The 20466-nt window shown below is 39.7% G+C and overlaps 1 protein-coding gene and 1 long non-coding RNA gene across 3 annotated transcripts in view; one reads left to right on the forward strand and one right to left on the reverse strand.

Moving 5' to 3' along the window:
• The window catches only part of RAD51B (RAD51 paralog B), a 627537-nt gene that overhangs the window by 285912 nt on the left and 321159 nt on the right, over positions 1-20466 (reverse strand). The window lies entirely within an intron of this gene.
• The window catches only part of LOC104993447, a 162687-nt gene continuing 145001 nt past the window's right edge, over positions 2781-20466 (forward strand). The window contains exons 1-2 of the long non-coding RNA XR_825823.1: positions 2781-4041; positions 6924-7045. This is a non-coding gene — a long non-coding RNA (uncharacterized LOC104993447). The remainder of the gene's footprint in view (positions 4042-6923; positions 7046-20466) is intronic.

Here is a 20466-nt window from a genome sequence, read left to right on the forward strand (position 1 = left end):
GGGGCAGGAGGAGAAGGGGACAACAGAGGATGAGATGGCTGGATGGCATCACTGACTCGATGGACGTGAATCTGAGTGAACTCCGGGAGTTGGTGATGGACAGGGAGGCCTGGCGTGCTGAGATTCATGGGGTCGCAAAGAGTCGGACATGACTGAGCGACTGAACTGAACTGAATTACTTTACAATATTGTATTGGTTTTGCCATACATCAACATGAATCTCATCAATCTTCAAGAGTCTCTTCTACCACACTGTCATATTTCCTCTTTCTGTGTACCAAAGTGCAAGAGACTCAGGTTCTAAATTCACAGCCTCAACATTACTTTGATTACTTCCATTACTTGGTAGACAGTGGGTATAATCTTTAGTTTAAATGGAAGTTATGAGTCATGGAGAAGATCCAAGAATCTAAAGCCACCTAGCAGTAAAATCCACAGCAATCCACTCCTTGCCTTCTGGTCGTAGTTAGTCATGTGACACTTTGATAAGACCCAGCTGAACTAACATACTTTGTTGACCTGGGTACATATGAGCTGCCTATTACATTTCCTCTCCCTCCTGGGGAAGACATAATGTCTTCTACTTTTACTATATTGTCCATGATATTAGCAGTTCCAAACAGAGGAGACACTTAAGATTTCTTGACTGAAGGACTAGTAAGATGAAAATGTTGATCTCCTGACTTAGAGGTTGATACACTAGACTCTGCTTCCTTCATCAAACTGTATTGTCTATGCATGCAAAATAGCATGTCTTCCATTACAAAATAGCAATTGCCTCTTTCCAAAATGAAAAACATTTTCCATTGTAAGCTACACTTGCAGCTGTGATGTTGAAATGTCCCTCAAGTAAAGATTTTTATCTGTGTTGCAAAGGGGGAAAGTGTAGCTCATAAGCTTAATTCTTTAAACAAATCCAGTAACTCTGTTCCTTTGGTCCCAGACAGCCCTCTTGGCTTGTTTGTTTTAATGTCCCACGCTATTTACCCCAAGTTCCTGTAATAATCTGTCTAGTGCGTGTGATCACATTAAGATAGACTATTGTTGGCACAATGAATATGATCCCTATTATCTCTTACAGCTAACATGCCATTCTACGTAAAAAGAGCATTGAAAATGTGGGTACCAGGAGAGAGGAAGCCCAGGGGTAAGAAGCTTGAAGGAGGCCTAAACAAGCATGTTCAGTCGGAGAAGCTCATTCTCCAGCATTCTTGTCTCAACCTGACTTGGTCAAACAGATTGGAGGCAGGTATCACCTCTTGTTCTGGCCAACTATCCATCTTGATCTTTGGGTATCTTAGAAAAAATGCAAAGCTGTTATGTCACACTCTGTCACTGAAAACTTGAGGTGTTCCTTTTCAGATCAACACTATTGTAAAGAGACTTCTGAATTTGATCAAGAGTTTTCCTCTCCATCTCTTAGCCCTTCCTCACAGCAGTTCTGAGAAATGTTATGAGAAAAGTTTCCTTATGTTAATGGAAAAACGACAGATGCACACAGCTTTGTATCAAGTCAATCATTTGGATGCTGCATGAAGATAGAGTCCCGCTCCTCAATAAGTCTGCCTCTCATAGAGGAGTAAAATGTGCACAAAATCAATTAAAACACAAGGTAGAGATAAATAAGTGCTTCAGTAACAGGCCAAATAAAATGGTTCAGTGAGCAGCATTTAAGTCCAGGTGGTAAGCAGAGGCAGAAGGTATTGATGGAAGGAGTACTTCAGCCTTACCTCCAAGGATGTCAAGTACTGTGGAACACCAGCCTGAAGTAATGAGACAGGCTGGGACCGAGACCTGGGACCCTTTGCTAGCATGCTTGATCCTGGACAAATGTCTCCTCAAGCAACAAAACAAAAGAAATAAGGGACTAATAATAACCACATGCATGAGCAGTTGGGACAAATTATGGACAACAAGATACAAAAAGACCAAAAACCCAATTGCCACTTCTTAAGAGGAAGGAGCAAAAACAGGGTACTATGTATGTTCCCTGCACACAATACCACCAAAAGGATGGGCAAAACACCTAAGCCACCCTCAGGCCCAACAGCTGAACCCACCGCTACCCTCACTTCACAAAAGGAACCAGCTTGTCCCACCTCAGGGAGTGAGCAAGCAAGGGAACCTGTTACTTGTGCTCACTCCTTCCTGCTACAACAGGAACCCTGATAATGCTTTGCCTGAATTTCCTGTCTAGCCTCTTATCTATTTCTATTGATTAAGGAGGCCAAGAACTCAGGTTGGTAACAGTAACAGCAAAATCCAAGCCACACAGGAGTGTGTGCTATACTTAGGGAACCACATGAAATTAGTGTGGCCCGTGGGGAGGGCTCACAAGGGATCAACTGAAGAGTTAAAAGCTCATGTAAATGAAATGAGCTATCATTTCATTTCATTTCATATCATTTCATATCACTATCCACAAAAAAGCTATCAGTAAAAAATAAATTTGATTTTAAACTTTGGAAACATTTTGAGTGCCTCAAAGAAAAAGCAGCTACCCAAGCTTTAGTTTTATCCAAATTCAATTTAGGATGAAGTTGACAAATCAACAAGTCTGAGAGCATAACCTCTTACTCAATTCTTAGGTTTAAAAATATTCATTCACATGCATGATCAATTCCAAAATTCATTCACAAAATGATCCTATTCTAATTCCTGGATATCACCCCCTCTTTTAACAAGGGTAACTCACAAGATGAATTCTCATAAAATAGGATATAAAAGCTTAAAAAAAGAGAGAGACTGACATTTAAGGTCTCAACCATTAGTCTGAAGGAGTGGGGGAGGAGGGGCAGTAAAAAGGGCTGCCTGGAGGGATCTGGTCTGACTGTTTACATTAACATCAGCAGAAACATATGGTTAAAAACAGACAACTTGAATTCTAGATAGCAAAATGTGCTTTCAGAGAACCAATATATAACTTTTAGTGATAGTGACTGACATATAAGAATTAATCAAGTTTGGGACCAACTGAAAGGAATAGTCTGAAGAGTACTGGCTTAGTGTTCTATTGGTTATCAGCTGAAACATAAAGTTTATAACACGATCATTTCAATTCAGAAGAGTAAAATCTGTTCTCCAAGAGGCCAATACACAATATTCAATAACTTTTGAAAGTCACATGAAGTCCTCTTTTCACAATGAAAGATGAAGGAGATCCAAAAGGAAGACCTCATGAAAGGCTCCTTTCAAACAGTGGCCCTTGCTGCATCCTCTTGATTAAGGGCTCATAAATAAAAGGCAACAACAGCAGCAACTTATGATTAACCATGGCATAGTATTTCAAACAGTGAATAACATTATAGTTATTGCAACCAACAAAAAACTCCTTACATTGGTTCAACATGACCTTGATTTTTGTCTGGCCTGTAGGTGACCCGAATTGAAGAGAGATGCCTGGGTTGAAATTTAACTCAGGGTCTGAGACGCTATATCACATGGTTGGAAAGTCAGTAATGTTGCAATTTCAGGAACCCCTGCTCCACTCAATGTGATTGGATGGTGTAAGGGTGAATCTAAGAAGAGCAGTGAAAAATAAAGGTAATTGGTCAGTCTAAGACAGCCCCTGAATAATGTCCAAACATTTGTGAACAGTCTGAATAAACCACTCAGGTTATTTTTAAACAACCAAGGTAACTTTACTGCCTGCCATGGGCAAGTGCCCTCTAGATTAACATGGTAAACAACTCCTGAGTGATTTATGACATAAACTCTTTCTCTGCCCTTTACTGAGGGCAGAACTCTTCAGGAGAGCAGGAAAAGGCTTTACCTCTTGATTTATAGGTTAAGACCAAAACAGTCTGAGTTTTTCTGAGTATGAGAATCTATGCTTAAATAAGACCTGGGCTTTAAAAGAGAGATCATACAAGACAAGGAAGAAAGGGTCTTTCATTATCTGCTTCCCTAGAAGGTATACACTGAGAAGCTGCCAGTGTCTTCTCAGTCTTAGATAAGCTAAGACCTGATTCTAAGAACTGTTTTTCCCCTGCCCACAACAGATGAAACTAAAGGAGAGACTGACTTTTCTCATTTCACCTGGTAAGTAGTCATATCACTTAGTTTTCAGTTTCTTAACATAGACCTCAAATTACCTTTTATTGGGTTGTCCTATTAAGTGGCCTGATTATGCAATAATTTCAAACTGTTACACAGAAACTCCAGTTTCCATAAAGCAGATCTATGACCTCTATAAAACCATAATCATGGCACATATGATTAATTTTTGTCTGTTTATCACCAGTTCACATCTTAACACAATTTAAGATTTAAGCAATCACATTTCTGTTTCCAACTCTGCTAACAAAACCACTCAGTCCGTCTAAAAATGAACAGTAACATTTGTCTAACACAGATACATTCTTTCAGCATATTTCAAAAAGCCTACAGTAATAGAGCATTAACTAAAAGCATTTGGATAATCAATATTGAGAACTAAGGAGATATATATTTCACAGGAAATAAGAGTTTCCATAAATCTTCCATTTCATTATTACTAAGGAAATATATGATACAAATATACACAATATATTTATAAAACAGAAACTCACAGACATGAAAAACAAACTTCTGGTTACTGAAGGGAAAAGCAGAGGGGGGGATAACTTAGGCATTTGAGAGTAACATATACACACTCCTGTAGGTGAACAACAAGGACCTAGTGTGTAGCACACGGAACTATACTCAGTATTTTGCAATAACCTATATGGGGAAAGAAGCTGAAAAAGAATATATACATATATAACTGAATCACTTTGCTGTATAACTTATGCTAACTCTACATTGTAAATCAACTATACTTCAATAAAAAATAAATTAAAAAAAGAAACATATGACATTAACCACAGAAAGAACTTCAAATTTATTAGTCATTTAAATTTATGGGATAAATTGCTAGCTTCTAGAAAGATTATGGATTAGGGTTTTGAACAGTTCTGAGCACAGAACAGATCCTAAAGGGACACTCATTAAATTGAGCAGTCAGTCACAGGGAGTAAAAACTAATTTTTTAAGAATAGAGAGATGAGATAAAAGTCTAACCTGAACTTGGTACCTTTGTGTTCCCAAATCTAGAGTGTCTTGCACATCAAAGAGGCATCAACAATGACAACGTGAATGAATGAGGTGATTGATTGCTTAGTTAATTAATGGAAGAAGGGCAGTTGTATAATAAAACTAAGACTGAAAAGGGAAAAAGGTATCTGAGTTCATAAGGACAGAAAAAAACATGCCCATTTGGTTCTATTGTTTAGCTATTTCTAGATATACTTTTCAGAGTGAAAGAGTTTGTCACTCAGTCATGCCCGACTCTTTGCAACACCATGCGCTATAGCCAGGCTTCTCTGTCCATGGAATTCTGTAGATAAGAATACTTGAGTGGGTAGCTGTTCCCTTCTACAGGGGATCTTCCTGACTCAGGAAGAATCAAACCTGAGTCTCCTGCATTGCAGGCGGACTATTTACTATCTGAGCCACCAGGGAAGTCCCAAAGAAGAGTTTATAAAAGGAATCAATGTAAAGTACTATTTCAGCCTGGATTTTTCTAGCTCAGAAAAGGTATCTGGGCCAGCCTCATTTTAAATAGGAAAGTGTGTTTATTTCCTTGGAGAGCCTAGTGTAAATTAAAGGAATTGATTTCAGGATCATTTTTCAAGGAAGATTACTAACCCTTTTGTTAAGTCAAATTACTCTGAGCAAGTTTTCTGATATTTAGCTTAAAAAAACATACATAAGTACTATCTCCTTTACTATGTTGGCAACTCTTAGTGGGATAAGCAATTTTGAAATTAAACATCCATTTCCAATTTCTTAAGCAGTCAAAATCTAGATTTAGGAATTTAAAAGGGAAGGCACAGTTGCTTTTTACTACAAGGAATAAATAATAAGGGGAAGGCAGTTTGATCCTAACCATGTCTCTCTGCTAATACCTCAAGTCTTAAGATTTATATGTTCCAGTAAAACTTTATCAAATGGGTGAGTGAGTGAGTGAAAGTCGCTCAGTCGTGTCCAACTCTTTGCGACCCCATGGACTAACCATGGAATTCTCCAGGCCAGAATACTGGAGTGGGTAGCCTTTCTCTTCTCCAGTGGGTAGCCTTTCTCTTCTCTTTCTCAATCCAGGGATCGAACCCAGGTCTCCTGCATTGCAGGTGGATTCTTTACCAGCAGAGCCACAAGGGAAGCCCCAAAACATTGGAGTGGGTAGCCTATCCCTTCTCCAGGGTAGCTTCCTGACCCAGGAATCAAACCAGGATCTCCCGCATTGCAGATGGATTCTTTACCAACTGAACCATCAAGGAAGCCTCATCAAGTGGATAGATAAATGGATAACATTTGTTTTTGTTCATGGATCCATAATTGCTACTGACAATCCATAACTCCTACTAAGGAAATTCGTACTGAGTTATATCTCTTCACTTTTGAGGCTAGTGGCAAGGAAGTAAACAAATATACTTGGTCACAGTCCTAAAAAACAAACAAACAAACAAAACAAAACCTTTATTGTCCCCTTCCCATAGAGAAATCAACACTAGATGGACTGAGGAAATTATAAGTGTTACTAATTTCACTGAAGCACTTATTGAGTATCTCTGGAGAGAAAGGATGAATAAAATATGGTTCTTAAATTCTAAAGGCTTACAGTTCAGGTATGAATTCAGACTGGTGAGGTAAGTTTCACTCTAGCATCAGAACCACCGAAATAGAACCAGCATGGAGAAGAGAGAGGAGTTCTTTACTCTGCCTACGGAGTCCAGCAAAATCTCACCAAAGAGCTGATGAGCATACAAACTCCACTCAGCAAGTGAAGTCGCTCAGTCGTGTCCGACTCTTTGCTACCCCGTGGAGTATAGCCCACCAGGCTCCTCTGTCCATGGGATTTTCCAGGCAAGAATACTGAAGTGGGTTGCCATTTCCTTCTCCAGGGGATCTTCCCAACCCAGGGATCGAACCCAGGTCTCCCGCATTGCAGGCAGATGCTTTAACCTCTGAGCCACCAGGGAAGCCCTCCACCAAGCAAAGCTAGCAAAATGCATCTTCACAAAGGGTAAGTCAATGCAAAAACACAAAGGTAAGAGTCAGCAAGAAAGGCAGTTTGTGAAGCATGTGTACATGAAATGGGATGCTGGGAGTTGAAACTGGAGAGATGAGCCAAGAAAATCTGACCTATGAAACTAATGAGTTTGGATTCTATTCTGTAGAAGAGAAATTGAGAGATGTTTTTGGAGAGTGGCTGGATCAGATGTATTTCTCAGTGGATAACTCATTCCATCTTTCCAGGGCAGATCAACATCACCCTTAAATCCAATTAGTTTTCACAAGCCCTGTGCTGGAAAGAATGCCAGGATGGGGGGAAAAAATTACTTTTCTGAAGTCATTAATTCATGACTCATACTATCAATACAACAGTCACAAGTAATAGGTTGGCCAATAAGAATGTAGGGCCATGGCCAAACTGAAAAAGCTCTGACTTTAAAAAAGGTTTTGCCTTATTTTTTGAATCACTCTCCGGCTCTCTTGTTTTTCACACTGTAAGTTATTTACCATCCAGATCAGGGTCTAAGGGTCTGTGAAAGAAAATGAGAAAAGTAGGGAAACGGGTATCAAAAATCCTCCTATGAAATATGTTCAAGATGTAATGATGTAACATGAGGAAAAAAATGTGCAAAACAGTATGTAACATAGAAACACATTTTTGTTCAGAAAATTCATAGTAAATGCATTCATATATGCATTGAAGAAATGTAAAGGACTATACACAAACTTGCTATCAGTAGTTAAGTCTAAGATAATGGGGGACTAGTTCTTTTTCCCCATAATACAGTTCTTAAAAGTCTGAATTTTATGAGTATGTACTACTTTTACAAGCAGAAAAACCACTGAAGGATCAATTTGATTTAAATAAAACCTTTCGACAGTGGCCTATAATCACAAAGGTTGTGGGAAGCCAGATAAGTGAACTAAAGCCCTTCCATGTGACAGTCACCACTAACAAGCAGGTCTGCCCCATTTCTATGTGGCCAACATAACATATCAAAGGCAGGGTTTCTAGATTAGCAGACAATCCTTATTTATCTCCTCACTTTCTTCAGGAAAACAGTGTAATTCCTTCCTAAGGTCATTTTTCCCCCCCAAATGTGGACGTTCAAGTGATTATTTTAATACTGAATATTTTACTGTTAGTCTGTATGAGCAGTGATTATTTTAATACTGAATATTTTACTGTTAGTCTGTATGAGCAGCAAATGATCTTTAGCTTTTGTCTTTGTGAGAAACAAATATTCATGCTGGGTCTGCCAAATCTCCTCCTCTTGGAGGAGCAATAAACTGAAGTGGTGAATTGAAGATATTCAAGATGCATCATTAGCTTCCCAGGTGGCTCAGACGGTAAAGAGTCCACCTGCAATGCAGGAGACCCGGGTTTGATCCCTGGGTCGGGAAGATCTCCAGGAGAAGGGAATGGCAACCCACTCCAGCATTCTTGCCTGGAGAATCCCATAGACAGAGGAGTCTGGTAGAGTACAGTCCATGGGGTCACAAAGAGTCAGACACGACTAAGTGACTAACACAACAACAAGATGTCTTATAGTCATAGCAGGTTGCAACTAAAGATCCGTGTGCCCCAACTAAGACTTGGCAGCAGCCAAGTAAACCAGTAATTTAAAAAAAATATGTCTTCATGTGTTCCACTTCCCCTGCATAGAAATTCTGAATCTTTAAGGCCAAGTCTAACCTGTCAGCAATAACCTTATTATATAGTTAGCCTTCATTTTTCAAAGTGTACTCTTACATCTTATTTCATGTGATTCTCCTAACTCTATGAGATAGTTAGAGCTAGAACTTATCTCCATCTTTTTGCTCTTCATGATTTTTACATTTGAAGAGATACTCAGCTGGGAAAGGGCAGTAAAGAGAAAAGGAATGCATTCCCAGTGCATAAAATCTGGAGGAAAAAAAGTGAAAAACAAAACAAAACAGAACCAAGCCAAAGAATCATTCACAGTCTTACCACCAGACATAAATAACACTGTTACTCCTTGTGTCTAATAATTCTTCTCTACATTCTGTTAAGCATTGTGTTAGTTGCTGAGTCATGTCTGACTCTTTGCGACCCCATGGACTGTAGCCTACCACGCTCCTCTATCCGTGGGATTTTCCAGGCAAGAGTACTGGAGTGGGTTGTCATTTCCTATTAAGCCCATTTTAAAATGAGAAAATTTTCACATGACTAATCAACATCAAAACTAGGGCTGAAATTCATGAACACGTTCCATCACACCAGGAAGCTCCTTTCACAATGCCCAAGCATTATAAAGAAGAAAGCTTCAGGGACTTCCCTGGGGGTCCAGTGGCTAAGACTCTGTGCTCCCAGAGCAGGCGGCCTGAGTTTGATTCCTGGTCAAGGAACTAGATCCCATAAACTGTAACTAAGACCCGACACAGCCAAATAAATAAATAAAATAAATATTTAAGAAAAGAGGAAAGCTGCAGAAAAAGATTCTGATACGTTCATATTTTGTTTCCATGTACTATGTAAACTTACCAATGGTCTTTGGAAATAGACACCTCTAGTATAACATACAATTCTTTTTATTTATTTATTGTTTTTGGCCACACTGCATGGCAGTCAAGATCTTAGTTCCCTGACCGGGGATCGAACCCGTGTCCCCTGCAGTGGAAGCAGGGAGTACCAACCACTGGACCGCCAGGGAAGCACAGAAAACAATTCTTGAACTCAATGATCTCTAAAATTCTCTTTAACTCTGAAACAATTCCAATCTTCTCTGAATGAAAAAAGGCCAGAGGGCAGGGGCAAGAATCAGAGTCAAAAGGATATAAGATGAGGACAAATTAAGTAAGTCAAAATCTCTTAAATAAGGTGTTAATAAAGTTAGAGTCAAAATTACAAACTGATGTCATAAGTTGGAACAGCGGTCAACTGAGGAAAGACAAACAAGTCCAGAAGGATGAGGTTGAATCAACAAATACATATGTCAGAGATGGCTGATTGTGCACAGAACCTATTTCCTCTTCTACCTGGACACATAGCTATGTCACACTTTCTAGTTGTCCTTATGTTCACTACGGCCGTGTAAGTCCAAGCCAATGGAATATGGATGGGACTGATCTGAGACACTTCCAGGGTTGACCTCTAAAAACCTCCCATTTACAAATCTTCATGTGCTTTCTTCTTCCAAAGTGACCTTGGATGTCACTTGTTGAAAATGACTGAGCTACAAAGTGGAAGGAATTTCTGCTTGGAGAAGAGCTTTCCACCAACTAAGAACATCTAATTAAATTTGATGGGAGCAGGAAATAAATTTGAATTCACTGAGTCATTGAGATTTAAGAGTTTATGCATGAAAACAACTAGTGCTAGCTGACAAATCCAATAGGCCCAGTGCGCAAGGCCAGACCCTGACCGAGTCGCGGATAAGCCTCTCTTCCTTAATCTAGGGCCATTAACTGTGACCAGACTTTGACAGGAAAATGCTAACCGCACATTGAATGCTTTCTTGTCAGTGAATTTATACTCTGAATTTCACATAGGTTAAGAAAGTCAAATGATAGAATCATACACATGTTATAAGCAAATCATGAAAAGATGCAATGAAATCCAAATGTCCAATCAAGTTTTTAGAAGACTTTGATCGCATTTTATGGTGAGAAAAGCATAATTAAAATCAATTATAGCATATAGAAAAGAAATGCAAAAAGGCAAAATGGTTGTCTGAGGAGGCCTTACAAATAGCTGAGAAAAGAAAAGAAGCTAAAGGCAAAGGAGAAAGGGAAAAATATACCCATCTGAATGCAGAGTTCCAAAGAAGAACAAGGAGAGATAAGAAAGCCTTCCTCAGTGATCAATGCAAAGAAACAGAGGAAAACAATAGAGTGGGAAAGACTAGAGATCTCTTCAAGAGAATTAGAGATACCAAGGGAACATTTCATGCTAGATGGGCACAGTAAAGGACAGAAACAGCATGGACCTAACAAAAGCAGAAGATATTAAGAAGACGTGGCAAGAACACACAGAACTATACAAAAAAGATCTTCATGACCCAGATAATCACGATGGTGTGATCACTCAACTAGAGCCAGATATCTTGGAATGCGAAGTCAAGTGGGCCTTAGGAAGCATCACTACAAACAAATCTAGTAGAGGTGATGGAATTCCAGTTGAGCTATTTCAAATCCTAAAAGATGATGCTGTGAAGGTGTGGCACTCAATATGTCAGCAAATTTAGAAAACCCAGCAGTGGCCACAGGACTAGAAAAGGTCAGTTTTCATTCCAAACCCAAATAAAGGCAATGACAAAAAATGTTCAAACTACTACACAATTGCACTCATCTCACACGCTAGCAAAGTAATGCTCAAAATTCTCCAAGTTAGGCTTCAACAGTACGTGAACCAAGGGCTCCCAGATGTTCAAGCTGGATTTAGAAAAGGCAGAGGAACCAGAGATCAAGTTGCCAACAATTGTTGGATCATAGAAAAGGCAAGAGAGTTCAAGAAAAACATCTACTTCTGTTTATTTACTACACCAAAGCCTTTGACTGTGTGGATCACAATACTCTGTAGAAAATTCTTCAAGAGATGGGAATATCAGACCACTTTATCTGCCTCCTGAGAAATCTGTATGCAGGTCAAGAAGCAACAATTAGAACTGGACATGGAACAATTGACTGGTTCAAAATTGGGAAAGGAGTACGTTAAGGCTGTATATTGTCACCCTGCTTATTTAATATATGTGCAGAGTACAATGTGAAATGATGGGCTGAATGAAGCTCAAGCTGGGGGATCAAGATTTCCAGGAAAAATATCAATAACCTCAAATATGCCGATAATACCACCCTTATGGGAGAAAGTGAAGAGGAACTGAGGAGCCTCTTGATGAAAGTGAAAGAGGAGAGTGAAAAAGCTGGCTTAAAAATCAACGTTCAAAAAACAAAGATCATGGCATCCAGTCCCATCACTTGGCAAATAGATGGGGAAACAATGGAAACAGTGAGAGACTTTATTTTCCTGGGCTCCAAAATCACTGCAGGTGGTGACTGTAGCCTTGCTCCTTGGAAAAAAAGCTATGACCAACCTAGACAGCATATTAAAAAGCAGAGACATTACTTTGCCAACAAAGGTCCATCTAGTCAAAGCTATGGTTTTTCTAGTAGTCATGTATGGATGTGACGACTGGACCATAAACAAAGCTGACCACTGAAGAACTGATGCTTTTGAACTGGTGTGTGGAGAACACTCTTGAGATTCCCCTGGACTACAAGGAGATCCAACCAGTCCAGCCTAAAGGAAATCAGTATTCATTGAATATTGAATATTCCTGGAAGGACTGATGCTAAAGCTGAAACTCCAGTACTTTGGCCATCTAATGCAAAGAACTGACTCATCTGAAAAGACCCTGATGCTGGGAAAGATTGAAGGCAGGAGGAGAAGAGAATGTCAGAGGATGAGATGGTTGGATGGCATCAACGACTTGATGGACATGAATTTGAGCAAGCTCCAGGAGTTGGTGATGAACAGGGAAGCCTGGTGTGCTGCAGTCCAAGGGGTTGCAAAGAGCTGGACACAACTGAGCGACTTAACTGAATTGAACTGATAGCATATAGATTTTTCAAATCAGATATGCAAAAGGGAGAAAGGGAAAGTGGTATGAATTGGAGGGGACATATATGTGTCCCCCCAAAATTCACATAATGAAACTCTAATTCCCAATGTGATAGTGTTTGGAGATGGGGCCTTTGGGAGGTAATTAGGTCATGAGAGTAGAACTCTCATGATGGGATTAGCGCCCTTACAGGAAGAAACACAAGAGCTTTCTTTTCTTCTTGCCGGTCATATGAGGATAGAGTGAGAAGGGGGCTATGACAGAGGTGAAATAAAACTAATATTTAGAGAAACTCTACCATGTCCTAGAAACTTTCACATATTTATTCTTGGTTAAGTCTCACAACAAATCTGGCTGGTACTTATTATTATTCTCATTTTCATGAAAGAAGAAATCAAGATGATAGCAATTAAGTAATTAACTGAAAGTTACATATCCAGGAAGTGGTGCGGCCTGCATTAAGCCCTAATTTGTCTCACTGCAAAGTTCATGCTCTTTGCATTATGTCCTTGCTACCTTTATATATCTGTATGCGTCTCAAGGGATTTGCAAAAGTCTCTCTGACTCTAATACACTTCCTGGATGACCCCAAAGATGACAGCCCTGTGTTTCACCAACCTAGGTACAGTCAGAGAGCCAATGCTCTTTAACTCCAAGAAACAAATCTCCAAGAAACAAAGAGGCAAAGCCCTCAACATTTTCCCCAGGAGGTGGTCTCTTAGAACATGCTTGGGGAAGATACTTAGAACTCATCTCTGTAGTGGATGTTTTCTTCCAGCTTCTGGCAGGTAGTGAGAAGATTAACAGCTCTGGCTCAGTTTTACCACATGAACATTTCATGTGGGCACATGCACATATTAGCCACCTGCACTTCAAGGCACCTGACCTTGAAGCCAGATCACCCATCATCAGAAACTGACATACATCGAGAGGACATGTGAGGACTTCCCTGGTAGTCCAGCGATTCAGACTGTGCTTCCAGTGCACGGGGCTCGGGTTCAATCCCTGGTCAGGGAACTAAGACCCCACATGCCACATGGTGAGGCCAAAAATATTTTTAAAAAGAAGGACCTATGAAAAAAGAATCCAAATTAAATGGGATATTAAAATATTTACAGAACTTATACAGTCCCTGTTCAAGCCAACTCTGCTGCCCTCAAATCTACAAACACATTTGTTATACTATGTGAAAGCAGTGCATTTGGAGATAAAGTTAAAACCGACATGCTAATCTGAACTAGTGGGCACCAGACTGAAATGCTTACAGCAGTCAAAACTGGAAAAAGGAAATCACAGACTTACCCAGTACAGTTCATAGCTGTTAATTTAGCTTTGGAAAAATCTCTCCTAAAGGAGAACTTCTAAATGGAAGCCACAAGATGGCCTGAATAATGGCAGTGGTTTGTAAGGGGGGCCAACAACCCAGGAGAGCACAGGGACCACACAATAGACACACGGCTTCTCAAGTCCCTTTTCCCTTCAACTACTGTATCATCACAGCAAAATCCCTCAGACTGCCCCAGGGCTTGAAATTCTTCATCCATAATGCACATATAATTATATTCTTTAGGAAGGTATTGGATCTAAATGAAAAAAATAAACGTACTGTTTAAAGTCAATTGTACTTATTAGCCATATAAGATTGGAGAACAGGATGCCTGACTTTTACTCAGAGTTTTTCCAGTGACTCACTGTGTAATTCTGAGGACAGAGTCCTTTGATCTTAGTTCCTTAGCCCATAACCAGGGAGTTTTAAATTGTGCCCCCAACCCCCGCCAGTCCTCTTGGAGGGACCCTTTCCAGCTTCTTTTGCCCTCAGATGAAAGGATCTATAGACGTGGAAAATTGTTGTTTGGTGATTTCCTATATCCCCCTTTCTAGAATTTCAGCCGTTCTCCTTTTACATCTGAGGGACACTGCAGAGAAATCACTGCTGTGCACAATTGAAGCCACAGGCTTAAAATTTCACTGTTGGAGGGGCAGGCTGAGAAGGAACAAGTCCGGCTTTAACACCACAAATATCTCCAATTACCAAATGTGGGCAGACAGAATACAAAAAAACAAGGAGAGATAGAAAGGCCCTTGGTATTCTTCAAAGCTTCCCTTGTGGGATGAAAGTTCTTCTTTGAGGCTTCCAAGGCAGAAAGCCTGGGCAGCCTGCACACCTGGAGTGCATTAGTGGGCCCTGGACTTGAGGTGAAACAGGCTGAATTTCATCTAGATGCTTCCCACAATCCATTCTCATAAAAGCTCACAGTAATTTACCAGCTTAGGAACACGGCATGGTATTCATGGAGCGCTGAACCCTGGGATTACCTTCCAGAGTTGCAGGATAAATCCCACTGCTCATCTATGTAAACACACTTTCATCTTGATTACCTTGAGCTCAAGGAGAGTTTCATTTTGTTTGCTGTGGCACAGGGTCAAGACCAAAACCCACCCTCAAATCATTCTCATAACCCTCCCAGAAGCCTTTCAAAGAGCATCCAAATGTTGATGTAATAATAAGTGAGTTTTCACATTAGGCTGTGTGCTCACCTAAATACAAGACACTCCATGCTTCTACTGTTTGCCTCCCTTTCCTCATCAGCCTCATGGAGGTGATGCTGGCTTGTCTTGCCACTTCCCCATCTTAGTGTTCCCAATGTATATGGACAGGAATGCTCACAGTAGACACCAGACAGGATCCAACTTCACCATGATGGCCACATGGCTGCTCTCATCTAGAAAAAAAAACGCTTTTGTCTTTCCACATTTCCCCATCTTTTCCTTACCTCTTGAAGTATGTAACTCAGCATAAGGGCTCACCCCACCACTGTGATTATCTATTATTCTCTGCATCTGCTCCCTAAGGTATCTCTCCCCACTCCCATCTACGTAAAGAAGAAATAGTGCACAAGGCCAGGGACTCTGGAGTTAAATGTTCTAGGCTCTGCAAATTCATGACCTGCATGCCCTTGGAAAAGTTACTCAGCCTCTCTTTGCTTCAGTTTCCTAATTTGTAAAATGAGGATAAGGATGCCAGCAACCTCGTAGAGTTGTAAAGATCAAATATACGATAAAAACAGCTCATACAATTCAATAACAAAAATACAAGCTAATTGAAAAATGGACAGAAGAACTAAATAGATACTTCTTTAAAGAGACATACAGATAGCCAATAGGCATATGAAAAGATGGTCATCATCGCTAATTATTAGAGAAATGCAAATCAAAACTACAATGAGGTATCACCTCACACTGGTCAGAATAACTATAATTAAAAAGTCTACAAATAATAAATGTTAGAGAGGCTGTGGAGAAAAGACATTGTTGAAAAACACACTATAGGAAACATAATGCTTCATAAAACTGAAAATAGTTACCATATGACATAGCAATCCCACTGCTCAGCATATACCCAGAGAAAACTATAATTCCAAAAGATACATGCACGCCTATGTTCACAGAAGCACTATTCACAATAGCCAAGAGCTGCAAACAACCTAAGTGTCTGTCAGATCGCTGGTCCAGGTTCGATGCATGAGACAGGGCACTCAGGGCTGGTGCACTGGGATGACCCTGAGGGATGGGATGGGGAGGCAGGTGGGAGGGGGCTTCAGGATGGGGAACATATGCACACCCATGGCTGATTCATGTCAATGTATGGCAAAAACCACTACAATATTGTAAAGTAATTAGCCTCCAATTAAAATAAATAAATTTTAAAAATTAAAAAAAAGTCTGTCAACAGATGAATGAATAAAGAAGATACACACATACAATGGAATATTACTCAGCTGTCTAAAAAAATGAAACAATGGATGGACCTAGAGCTTATCACACGAAGAAAAGTAAACCAGAAAGACAGAGACACACACAATATGATATCACTTATATCAGAATCTAAAATATGACACAAGTGAGCATATCTATGAAACAAAGACTCACAGACATGGGGAAGAGACTTGTGGTTGCCAAGAGGGAGGAGAGATGCGGGAGGAGAGGACTGGGAGTGTGGGATTAGCAGATGTAAAGTAGTATGTATAGGATGGATTAATTTTAAACGTCCTACTGTATAGCACAGGGAGCTACTTTCAATATCCTGTGATAAATCGTAATGGAAAAGAATATGAAAAAGAATACAGGTATGTATAACTGAATCACTTTGCTGCACAGCAGAAATAAGCACAATGATGTAAATCACCTATCAGTTCATTTCAGTTCAGTCGCTCAGACGTGTCCGACTCTGCAACCCCATGGACTACAACACACCAGGCTTCCCTGTCCATCACCAACTCCCAGAGCTTGCTCAAACTCATGTCCAACCTAAAATATTCTTTTAAAGGATCAACACACAATGTTATAGCAGAGTCTAAAATGTTGTAATGCTCGATGATGAACATGACGATACTTCCATTACTAATGCTGAGTACTTTTTTTAAAAAGATCATTCCTCTAACTGGTCCCCTCTAATAGTACAGTATAGTAATGTAGTGTTACCAGTACAGCCTCATCTATCAGTGGACAGATGAGCTGCTACTTGCAAAGCACAGTGAGCAAAGGCAAATGGAGGTACTTGTAAGCATGCTATAGGATAAACAAGTTTGGGCAAAGTATTAGTCAAAGGCAAAATAAAGATGAATGGGGTGGAGTGCTCTAAATACTCTGTACTCCATGAAACTAAATGCTCTAAAAATGCAGGTGATGGTTCAGAATCTACCCAAATTTGACATATTTTAAGGTGACAGGTGCTGAAACTCCTTTCCTTGACTGTTGTTGCTTAGTCGCTAAATCATGTCCAACTCTTTGTGACTCCATGGACTGTAGCCCACCAAGCTCCTCTGTCTATGGGATTTCCCAGGCAAGAATACTAAGGATGACTATTTGAGTTAGGCAATGCTCTGGCCTATACATGTTCTTCAGAACTGAGAAACTGTTGGTGTCAAAGGCCCAGCTCTAGTCACAGAATGCCTTGGAGGAATACACACATAGACACTGTCTACCATTTGTAAAGGAATCAATTGTCTTGAAGTAAGACCTGAACTGGCTGGAATCCTAGTCTTTGTGGCTCCTTGTAAGCCATTTGTATCTTTAGCATGATGTCTGGCATAACACTCCTATGGGGTAAAGGATGTGTTATCTGTTTACCCATGTCACAGATGAGCACTCTAATGCATGAGCCCTTTGGCAGTTTTACACCCAACACATACAATAATAATATAACATAATATTTTTCAAGTTGTTCTCCTATCTAAATTATGTTATCACTAGAGATGTCCTTTGAAAAAAATATTCCAGTAATTAGTACGCATTTTTGTGTATCATGGCATAGAAAGGTTGAGAAGCATTGCTCTAAACTAATACCAGAAAGAAACCTACCATTCAGTAAGCTTCAAACATTTAATGATAACTTAGTAAGTGCAACCTAGTAAGTGAAACTAGGCCTTTATTATTCTGCTCTTTAATTTCCTACCTATAGGTCAGAGATAAAATATATATATTTATCCCTTTGGCTTGACCTGAGCGTAATATTAGCTATAAGTGCTTTGAAATTTTTAGGTGAAGAAAAAAGTAATTTAAATATTTATTTTTAATTTGCTGAATGAAATCTGTTTTATCCCCAAGCAGATTCTTGTCAAGAAAGAAAAAAATAATAATAACAACAAAGCCTTATCCTAAAAACAAAGCCTGTAATCCAGGGATTATATATGAGGAGAATCTATCACATTCTAGAGTAACAAGGAAATCACATACCAATAAACAGTAATTTAATGATAAAAGGAATGCTAACACATACTGGAAGTAGCTCCTTTATCTTCAAAGGAAAAAATATTAATGAAGGAAGAAGGGGTTTTACTGTACTTTGCAAGAAGGTGGCACTAATCTCACCTGCTTCTATGTCCAAAACGCCAATGTACTCCCACAATACTCTGACAAAACACACACTTCTCTGTGATTCAGACCAGAGCAACATTTTCATCTATGCATCTCATTCAAAGTGCCCTTTATTTCAACTTCTTCAATAGAACCAAATACTTTGCTCGAGTTCTGACCTCAAAGAATCCTGTCTTGTGTCTGCCTGAAAAACTTGGGCAAAATGATTTTTTTACAACCCAAACAACATCAATTGCCAGCCACACAAAACAGGAGCACTGAAATGGATGTGTTAGTGTGGGGAAAGCTTTCACGGTGCTTTACTGAGAACCCCTTTCTCTCTTGACCCTACATTTTGCCAATTTCCCATATGTTAGCTGTGGGCCAGGACTGGGAAGAAGTCCAGATGCAGCCTAAAAATTCCTTGGTTGACTTATAGGAATAAGAGAAAATAAAACATCCCGACCTTCAAACTTTTAACAAAGAAGGATTTGGAAAGGAATGTGATTAAATAAGCTGTGTGTAGTTTAATTACTTGGATGACCGAAATCTTAATCCAATCTCCAATGCCAGCTCCTCACATGATTATGGTCAAGTACTAACCCCAGTTAGTCGTTCATGAAACCAACAGTATAGGCAGGGAGATGGTGACAAGAAAGTGTGTACAGTACACTGCAACATGGGAAGTGGTCACAGAAAAGCATATAAAGCAGTAATAGTCTCTCCAACAGCTTTAGAAAGCATAATCCAATTAATTGGATCACCAAGGAAGAGTCTTAGTTAGAATTTTGATAAATGAGTCCAAAGTTAAATACTAAAAAGCTGCCTATCAATTAATTGATTCTAGGTCTTTGCAAAGAGATGGGTTTCCAGTTTATGCTTACCGTTGTCAAAACAGCCTCAGGGCAGGGAAGGAGGGTGAGAAAAGAAGGAGAAGACCCTGATTCTTGCAAAATGAAGGCGGCACATAGTCACCAGCTCAATGCTAGGAAAGTGTCGTAATGAATGAAAGCTGTGCAGACATGATCTGGTACTCTACCCACTTGGATGAGCTGCCCTTTCAGGTAATGTCAAGGTCATATGCACTGAGCTGTTAAAGATTTTGAGGAGGAAAATGTTCTCCAGCAAGGCAACTTTCTTTAAAGTATTCTCAGCCCCTAGATATCTTGGTCAGCTCAACAGTGACTCAAGGAACAACAGATAAGACCAGGTGAAAGGTTGGTCAAAGGTCAGAAGGTTTGAACCTTTTGGCTGGACAGTTCAATTCTTTTAACCCCTTCTCTCTCCCTTTTGCTTCCCCTCTCTCCCTTTCCATCCTCCTTTCTCTTTCTTTTTCTCTCTCTCAATTTAGAATTGTTGGAGAAACTTCAATGGTAATGCCAAAATTAAAACAATTTTATATTTTCTCCTTATGAAAGGACTTCAGCTCTAAGCGAAATGATAACTACCTGTGATGGATCACATGTTTTTAAAGAACCATTGAAGAACCCTAGTTACACTTGAAAAATGGATATTGCTAGATGGGGATCAGTAAAGCATACATAATTAGATTACTCTGGTAATGGGCAGCAACAGGATCATTCTAAAAAACAAGATCATTCAGGAAAAAAAAAGATCCTTCTCTAAAAACAAGAACCTAAGTGCCTTTATGTGCACACACGTGCATAAACAGAGGCAGCTGATGGTGGGCTGAGTGTCTTTCCGGCATCCAGGAAAAGGTGGTACTTTTAAAGGTTTCCAGGAGAAACATCACTGAGTATGAGTATAGCATTACGTGCTGTTTGCCCTTGAAGGGAGATGTGACAGTGTACACTCCGTGGCATTCTAGAGTCTAAAAGAATAAGCTTTCACAGAAACAAGTCTAAATCCTCAAAATTGTCTTTCTTGGCTCATTCTTGTAGTTATAGCTTGGGAGAAAAAAGCTCCTTTGCTCATTTCGTGACATGCCTCAACTGTGGATGGCAAACTTGACGACAATATTATGAACAAAGTG

Source organism: Bison bison, unplaced genomic scaffold, assembly GCF_000754665.1.
Source record: "Bison bison bison isolate TAMUID 2011002044 unplaced genomic scaffold, Bison_UMD1.0 scf7180017864239, whole genome shotgun sequence".
NCBI lineage: Eukaryota > Metazoa > Chordata > Mammalia > Artiodactyla > Bovidae > Bison > Bison bison.